This window comes from Schistocerca gregaria, unplaced genomic scaffold (assembly GCF_023897955.1).
Source record: "Schistocerca gregaria isolate iqSchGreg1 unplaced genomic scaffold, iqSchGreg1.2 ptg000778l, whole genome shotgun sequence".
Lineage (NCBI taxonomy): Eukaryota > Metazoa > Arthropoda > Insecta > Orthoptera > Acrididae > Schistocerca > Schistocerca gregaria.
The window spans coordinates 80001-87500 of NW_026062148.1; the positions used below are offsets into that span (position 1 = coordinate 80001).

General features: G+C 54.0%; 3 non-coding genes across 3 annotated transcripts in view; all 3 read left to right on the forward strand.

The window, feature by feature from the left end:
- The first annotated feature begins 3812 nt into the window (after positions 1 to 3812).
- LOC126321960 (small subunit ribosomal RNA) lies at positions 3813 to 5708 on the forward strand. Its single transcript, XR_007558686.1, has one exon. It is a non-coding gene; the product is annotated as a small subunit ribosomal RNA (ribosomal RNA).
- A 369-nt stretch (positions 5709 to 6077) lies between these two features.
- Positions 6078 to 6232, forward strand: LOC126321949 (5.8S ribosomal RNA). The gene has a single exon (XR_007558676.1). It is a non-coding gene; the product is annotated as a 5.8S ribosomal RNA (ribosomal RNA).
- Positions 6233 to 6420: 188 nt separating this feature from the next.
- Positions 6421 to 7500, forward strand: part of LOC126321969 (large subunit ribosomal RNA) — a 4222-nt gene continuing 3142 nt past the window's right edge. The window contains exon 1 of the ribosomal RNA XR_007558694.1: positions 6421 to 7500. This exon is cut by the window's right edge and continues 3142 nt beyond it. This is a non-coding gene — a ribosomal RNA (large subunit ribosomal RNA).

Below are 7500 nucleotides of genomic sequence, written 5' to 3' on the forward strand. Positions count from 1 at the left end.
GTTATACCACATGAAAAATTGCAGAAGTGAGAGACACAGACCCGCCAGCCTCTTGCTACAAGCATCGAACCGACGTGACGTATCTGACGGTGACTCAGGCATCCGCGTACTGCCACCACTATCCACCCCCCCCCCTCTCTGCCCCCTTCCCACACAATACCAAATTTAACCAACTTTATCGCTTAACCTAACTGTGGTTTTACCAGATTATCGCTTAACCTAACTGTGGCTGTACCAGATTATCGCTTAACCTAACTGTGGCTGTACCAGATTATCGCTTAACCTAACTGTGGCTGTACCAGATTATCGCTTAACCTAACTGTGGCTGTACCAGATTATCGCTTAACCTAACTGTGGCTGTACCAGATTATCGCTTAACCTAACTGTGGCTGTACCAGATTATCGCTTAACCTAACTGTGGCTGTACCAGATTATCGCTTAACCTAACTGTGGCTGTACCAGATTATCGCTTAACCTAACTGTGGCTGTACCAGATTATCGCTTAACCTAACTGTGGCTGTACCAGATTATCGCTTAACCTAACTGTGGCTGTACCAGATTATCGCTTAACCTAACTGTGGCTGTACCAGATTATCGCTTAACCTAACTGTGACTGTACCAGATTATCGCTTAACCTAACTGTGGCTGTACCAGATTATCGCTTAACCTAACTGTGGCTGTACCAGATTATCGCTTAACCTAACTGTGGCTGTACCAGATTATCGCTTAACCTAACTGTGGCTGTACCAGATTATCGCTTAACCTAACTCAATTTGTCCCTTAACCTAACTCAATTTGTCCCTTAACCTAACTCAATTTGTCCCTTAACCTAACTCAATTTGTCCCTTAACCTAACTCAATTTGTCCCTTAACCTAACTCAATTTGTCCCTTAACCTAACTCAATTTGTCCCTTAACCTAACTCAATTTGTCCCTTAACCTAACTCAATTTGTCCCTTAACCTAACTCAATTTGTCCCTTAACCTAACTCAATTTGTCCCTTAACCTAACTCAATTTGTCCCTTAACCTAACTCAATTTGTCCCTTAACCTAACTCAAGTTGTCCCTTAACCTAACTCAAGTTGTCCCTTAACCTAACTCAAGTTGTCCCTTAACGTAACTCAAGTTGTCCCTTAACGTAACTCAAGTTGTCCCTTAACGTAACTCAAGTTGTCCCTTAACGTAACTCAAGTTGTCCCTTAACGTAACTCAAGTTGTCCCTTAACGTAACTCAAGTTGTCCCTTAACGTAACTCAAGTTGTCCCTTAACGTAACTCAAGTTGTCCACACTAGATCGCGTGTTTGTCCCTTAACGTAACTCAAGTTGTCCCTTAACGTAACTCAAGTTGTCCCTTAACGTAACTCAAGTTGTCCCTTAACGTAACTCAAGTTGTCCCTTAACGTAACTCAAGTTGTCCCTTAACGTAACTCAAGTTGTCCCTTAACGTAACTCAAGTTGTCCCTTAACGTAACTCAAGTTGTCCCTTAACGTAACCCACGTTGTCCCTTAACGTAACCCACGTTGTCCCTTAACGTAACCCACGTTGTCCCTTAACGTAACCCACGTTGTCCCTTAACGTAACCCACGTTGTCCCTTAACGTAACCCACGTTGTCCCTTAACCTAACCCACGTTGTCCCTTAACCTAACCCACGTTGTCCCTTAACCTAACCCACGTTGTCCCTTAACCTAACCCACGTTGTCCCTTAACGTAACCCACGTTGTCCCTTAACGTAACCCACGTTGTCCCTTAACGTAACCCACGTTGTCCCTTAACGTAACCCACGTTGTCCCTTAACGTAACCCACGTTGTCCCTTAACGTAACCCACGTTGTCCCTTAACACACACGCGCAGACAGATGTCCCTTAACGTAACCCACGTTGTCCCTTAACCTAACCCACGTTGTCCCTTAACCTAACCCACGTTGTCCCTTAACCTAACCCACGTTGTCCCTTAACCTAACCCACGTTGTCCCTTAACCTAACCCACGTTGTCCCCTCTTTGCCTAACATAGTTCACTGCTCGGAATCTCTGGTGTCGTTGTTATCCTCATGTAGATGTCTTGCGAGTGTTGCTTACTTTCCACATATTCCCGCTATCCACTGTCAATTGTACTGCAATAGGACTATATCGGCCCCCCCCCCTCCCCTCTCTTTGTGTCTCTGTCCTCTCAAGCTGGTCGGTCTGGCGTTTGAGTGTTAAATGAGCCTCGCAGCTGTTCAGTTGCATTCAGATGTCGACGCCCTCAGTGTACGTCGTGGTATGGTCTGTGTCCATTGTCCGCTGATGTCGTACGCGTAACCCACACGCTGTACCGATCATCGGTAGTTACGTACAGAGTGAAGTAGTGTGATACGGTGTGACCGTACGCTGGCTGTGCCCAACGGTGTCGAATCTCAATTTCCATATGTTGTGCTCGATGCTACTTGTCTCGTCTCCCAATAACAGCTAGGTTGCACTGTGGTACGCCGTAGAGGCGTGTGGGAGGAACGTACGAACGCATTGTATGTCACCCTGGGTCGCTGGGGGGTGGTGGTGCGGTGAGTCAGGTCAGGTCAGGTCAGCGTGAGCCGTCTGATGTAGTGACGCTTGTATTCCGACTTTGTCGTATTGCCTCACACAAAGTGCTACCCTGGTGGACCGCGTTCCATATCTGGGACATGCCGCAGATGCCGGTTGACAGTGGATCGCGGAAGGGACATCGCATACGTGCGCGGGCCACCTTCCACGTGTTCTCTTCTGCACATGTCGCAGTGTGTATGTGGTCTGATGTAGCGTGTCGTGACACATGACATCCTGGCATGCAAGAATTGTTGAATTCGCAAATGTAGGTGGACATCTACGTTTACTGCCCAAGATACGCAAATGAACTGGAAAATCCGTTGTTGAGCGGTTGTTCACGCTGGAGGTGAATCTGTGATGGCGACGATCGGTACAGCTATTAACCGGTTGTTTCAGCGGTACCCGCCACATCCACACACGTGACTAGGCCCATGTGGGTATGAAGCGATACGCGGCGGTGGCTTGGTGGGACTGTTCCCGGCCGGTGAAGGGGGGGCCGCCCGGCGTGTTGGCCGCGCGCTGCGTGGGCGCACGCGCAACAGGCGGCTGGTGGGGGGGCGCCGAGTGGCAGGAGCGCCAGCCGACGGGCCCGGCAGGCGGCGCAGCTACGCTGCGGCGCACCCTGCACGCGGCGCCTGGCGGCCAAAGTTGGTTCAGCCGAGCCCGGTGCGAAGCGCGGTGGACATCTGCAGTGTGCTGGTCTGATTGAGGACTGTGTGCGTTGAGGATGCGCCGCCGCCTGGCACACGGCGCCGCGACGCCGTCTGCTGCTCGGTCGCCCCAGCGGTTCTCGCAGGTGGTTTGTATCGCAGGTTGTGCGGACGTGTTGGCGCGTGCGCTGTGCTGGGAGAGTTCGCTTCTGCACCCAAGTGGGGCTTTGCCCTTGTGTGGCGCTGGCGTTTTGGAGCTGCCGGTCACCATAGGTGGCGCGTGTTGTCTCCCGCCGGCAATGCCACGACAGCACGCTCCCGGGCCTCTGTCGGCAGCGGCAAGCTCAGTTGGGAGCAAGGGTGTTCGCACTAAAACCGTCTACTCGCCTAACTCCGGGCGATTGCGCCTCTCTCGAAACCGACCAAGTACCTAGGACGGCGCTGCGCGCCGCCGGGACCTGAGAGGGTTTCGAGGTGTATCGTGCAGGGGAGCTCGGCCTCCTCCTGTTTGCAGAATAATTGAGCGGACGCTTGCGTGTTCGCGCGGGCCCCCGGGACACACTCCCGGGCGGCCGGGCTGCTCAGCTCTAGTTGACGCAGCTCCCTGGTTGATCCTGCCAGTAGTCATATGCTTGTCTCAAAGATTAAGCCATGCATGTCTCAGTACAAGCCGCATTAAGGTGAAACCGCGAATGGCTCATTAAATCAGTTATGGTTCCTTAGATCGTACCCACGTTACTTGGATAACTGTGGTAATTCTAGAGCTAATACATGCAAACAGAGTCCCGACCAGAGATGGAAGGGACGCTTTTATTAGATCAAAACCAATCGGATTGGCTTGTCTGGTCCGTTTGCCTTGGTGACTCTGAATAACTTTGGGCTGAGTCGCACGGTCCTCGTACCGGCGACGCATCTTTCAAATGTCTGCCTTATCAACTGTCGATGGTAGGTTCTGCGCCTACCATGGTTGTAACGGGTAACGGGGAATCAGGGTTCGATTCCGGAGAGGGAGCCTGAGAGAACGGCTACCACATCCAAGGAAGGCAGCAGGCGCGCAAATTACCCACTCCCGGCACGGGGAGGTAGTGACGAAAAATAACGATAACACACGCGAGACAGATCCCCGTAATCGGAATGAGTACACTTTAAATCCTTTAACGAGTATCTATTGGAGGGCAAGTCTGGTGCCAGCAGCCGCGGTAATTCCAGCTCCATTAGCGTATATTAAAGTTGTTGCGGTTAAAAAGCTCGTAGTTGGATTTGTGTCCCACGCTGTTGGTTCACCGCCCGTCGGTGTTTAACTGGCATGTATCGTGGGACGTCCTGCCGGTGGGGCGAGCCGAAGGGGTGCTTTCGCGTCCCGAGGCGGACCCCGTTTAAATCCTACCAGGGTGCTCTTTGTTGAGTGTCTCGGTGGGCCGGCACGTTTACTTTGAACAAATTAGAGTGCTTAAAGCAGGCAAGCCCGCCTGAATACTGTGTGCATGGAATAATGGAATAGGACCTCGGTTCTATTTTGTTGGTTTTCGGAACCCGAGGTAATGATTAATAGGGACAGGCGGGGGCATTCGTATTGCGACGTTAGAGGTGAAATTCTTGGATCGTCGCAAGACGAACAGAAGCGAAAGCATTTGCCAAGTATGTTTTCATTAATCAAGAACGAAAGTTAGAGGTTCGAAGGCGATCAGATACCGCCCTAGTTCTAACCATAAACGATGCCAGCCAGCGATCCGCCGCAGTTCCTCCGATGACTCGGCGGGCAGCCTCCGGGAAACCAAAGCTTTTGGGTTCCGGGGGAAGTATGGTTGCAAAGCTGAAACTTAAAGGAATTGACGGAAGGGCACCACCAGGAGTGGAGCCTGCGGCTTAATTTGACTCAACACGGGAAACCTCACCAGGCCCGGACACCGGAAGGATTGACAGATTGATAGCTCTTTCTTGATTCGGTGGGTGGTGGTGCATGGCCGTTCTTAGTTGGTGGAGCGATTTGTCTGGTTAATTCCGATAACGAACGAGACTCTAGCCTGCTAACTAGTCGCGTGACATCCTTCGTGCTGTCAGCGATTACTTTTCTTCTTAGAGGGACAGGCGGCTTCTAGCCGCACGAGATTGAGCAATAACAGGTCTGTGATGCCCTTAGATGTTCTGGGCCGCACGCGCGCTACACTGAAGGAATCAGCGTGTCTTCCTAGGCCGAAAGGTCGGGGTAACCCGCTGAACCTCCTTCGTGCTAGGGATTGGGGCTTGCAATTGTTCCCCATGAACGAGGAATTCCCAGTAAGCGCGAGTCATAAGCTCGCGTTGATTACGTCCCTGCCCTTTGTACACACCGCCCGTCGCTACTACCGATTGAATGATTTAGTGAGGTCTTCGGACTGGTACGCGGCATCGACTCTGTCGTTGCCGATGCTACCGGAAAGATGACCAAACTTGATCATTTAGAGGAAGTAAAAGTCGTAACAAGGTTTCCGTAGGTGAACCTGCGGAAGGATCATTACCGACTAGACTGCATGTCTTTCGATGTGCGTGTCGTGTCGCGCAACACGCTACCTGTACGGCAGTGGCCGTGCGCCGCGTGCGGAACCACGCGTGCCTCTCAAAACTAGCGGAAGTGTTGTTGTTGTTGTTGTGTGGTACGAGCGCTGAAGCTCTGGAGCGGCTGGCCTGCGGTACCTGGCGCCTGGCGCCGGTTTTGAATGACGTTCGCCCGAGTGCCTGTCCGCTCCGGTGTGGAGCCGTACGACGCCCATCGGCTGTGAGGCCGTTGGACACAAAAAAAAATAGTGGAACAGGGGCCGTCAGACGCCTCAGTCCCGCAAATGCTACTGTCTTGAAAGAGACAGTGGGAGACTGAAAAGGAAAAGATCACCCAGGACGGTGGATCACTCGGCTCGTGGGTCGATGAAGAACGCAGCAAATTGCGCGTCGACATGTGAACTGCAGGACACATGAACATCGACGTTTCGAACGCACATTGCGGTCCATGGATTCCGTTCCCAGGCCACGTCTGGCTGAGGGTCGGCTACGTATACTGAAGCGCGCGGCGTTTGTCCCGCTTCGGAGACGTGGGAGTGTCGTGGTCGCCTGTGTGGCCGGCCGCGTCTCCTTAAACGTGCGATGCGCGCCCGTCGCCTGGCGGTTCGCATACCGGTACTTTCTCGGTAGCGTGCACAGCCGGCTGGCGGTGTGGCGTGCGACACCTCGTACAACGACCTCAGAGCAGGCGAGACTACCCGCTGAATTTAAGCATATTACTAAGCGGAGGAAAAGAAACTAACAAGGATTCCCCCAGTAGCGGCGAGCGAACAGGGAAGAGTCCAGCACCGAACCCCGCAGGCTGCCGCCTGTCGTGGCATGTGGTGTTTGGGAGGGTCCACTACCCCGACGCCTCGCGCCGAGCCCAAGTCCAACTTGAATGAGGCCACGGCCCGTAGAGGGTGCCAGGCCCGTAGCGGCCGGTGCGAGCGTCGGCGGGACCTCTCCTTCGAGTCGGGTTGCTTGAGAGTGCAGCTCCAAGTGGGTGGTAAACTCCATCTGAGACTAAATATGACCACGAGACCGATAGCGAACAAGTACCGTGAGGGAAAGTTGAAAAGAACTTTGAAGAGAGAGTTCAAAAGTACGTGAAACCGTTCTGGGGTAAACGTGAGAAGTCCGAAAGGTCGAACGGGTGAGATTCACGCCCATCCGGCCACTGGCCCCCGCCCTCGGCAGATGGGGCCGGCCGCCCGCGCGGAGCAATCCGCGGCGGGGTCGTGTCCGGTTGCCTTTCCACTCGCCGCGGGGTGGGGCCGTTCCGGTGTGCGGTGGGCCGCACTTCTCCCCTAGTAGGACGTCGCGACCCGCTGGGTGCCGGCCTACGGCCCGGGTGCGCAGCCTGTCCTTCCGCGGGCCTCGGTTCGCGTCTGTTGGGCAGAGCCCCGGTGTCCTGGCTGGCTGCTCGGCGGTATATCTGGAGGAGTCGATTCGCCCCTTTGGGCGCTCGGGCTCCCGGCAAGCGCGCGCGGTTCTTCCCGGATGACGGACCTACCTGGCCCGGCCCCGGACCCGCGCCGCTGTTGGCTCGGGATGCTCTCGGGCGGAATAATCGCTCCCGTCAGCGGCGCTTCAGCTTTGGACAATTTCACGACCCGTCTTGAAACACGGACCAAGGAGTCTAACATGTGCGCGAGTCATTGGGCTGTACGAAACCTAAAGGCGTAATGAAAGTGAAGGTCTCGCCTTGCGCGGGCCGAGGGAGGATGGGGCTTCCCCGCCCTTCACGGGGCGGCGGCCTCCGCACTCCCGGG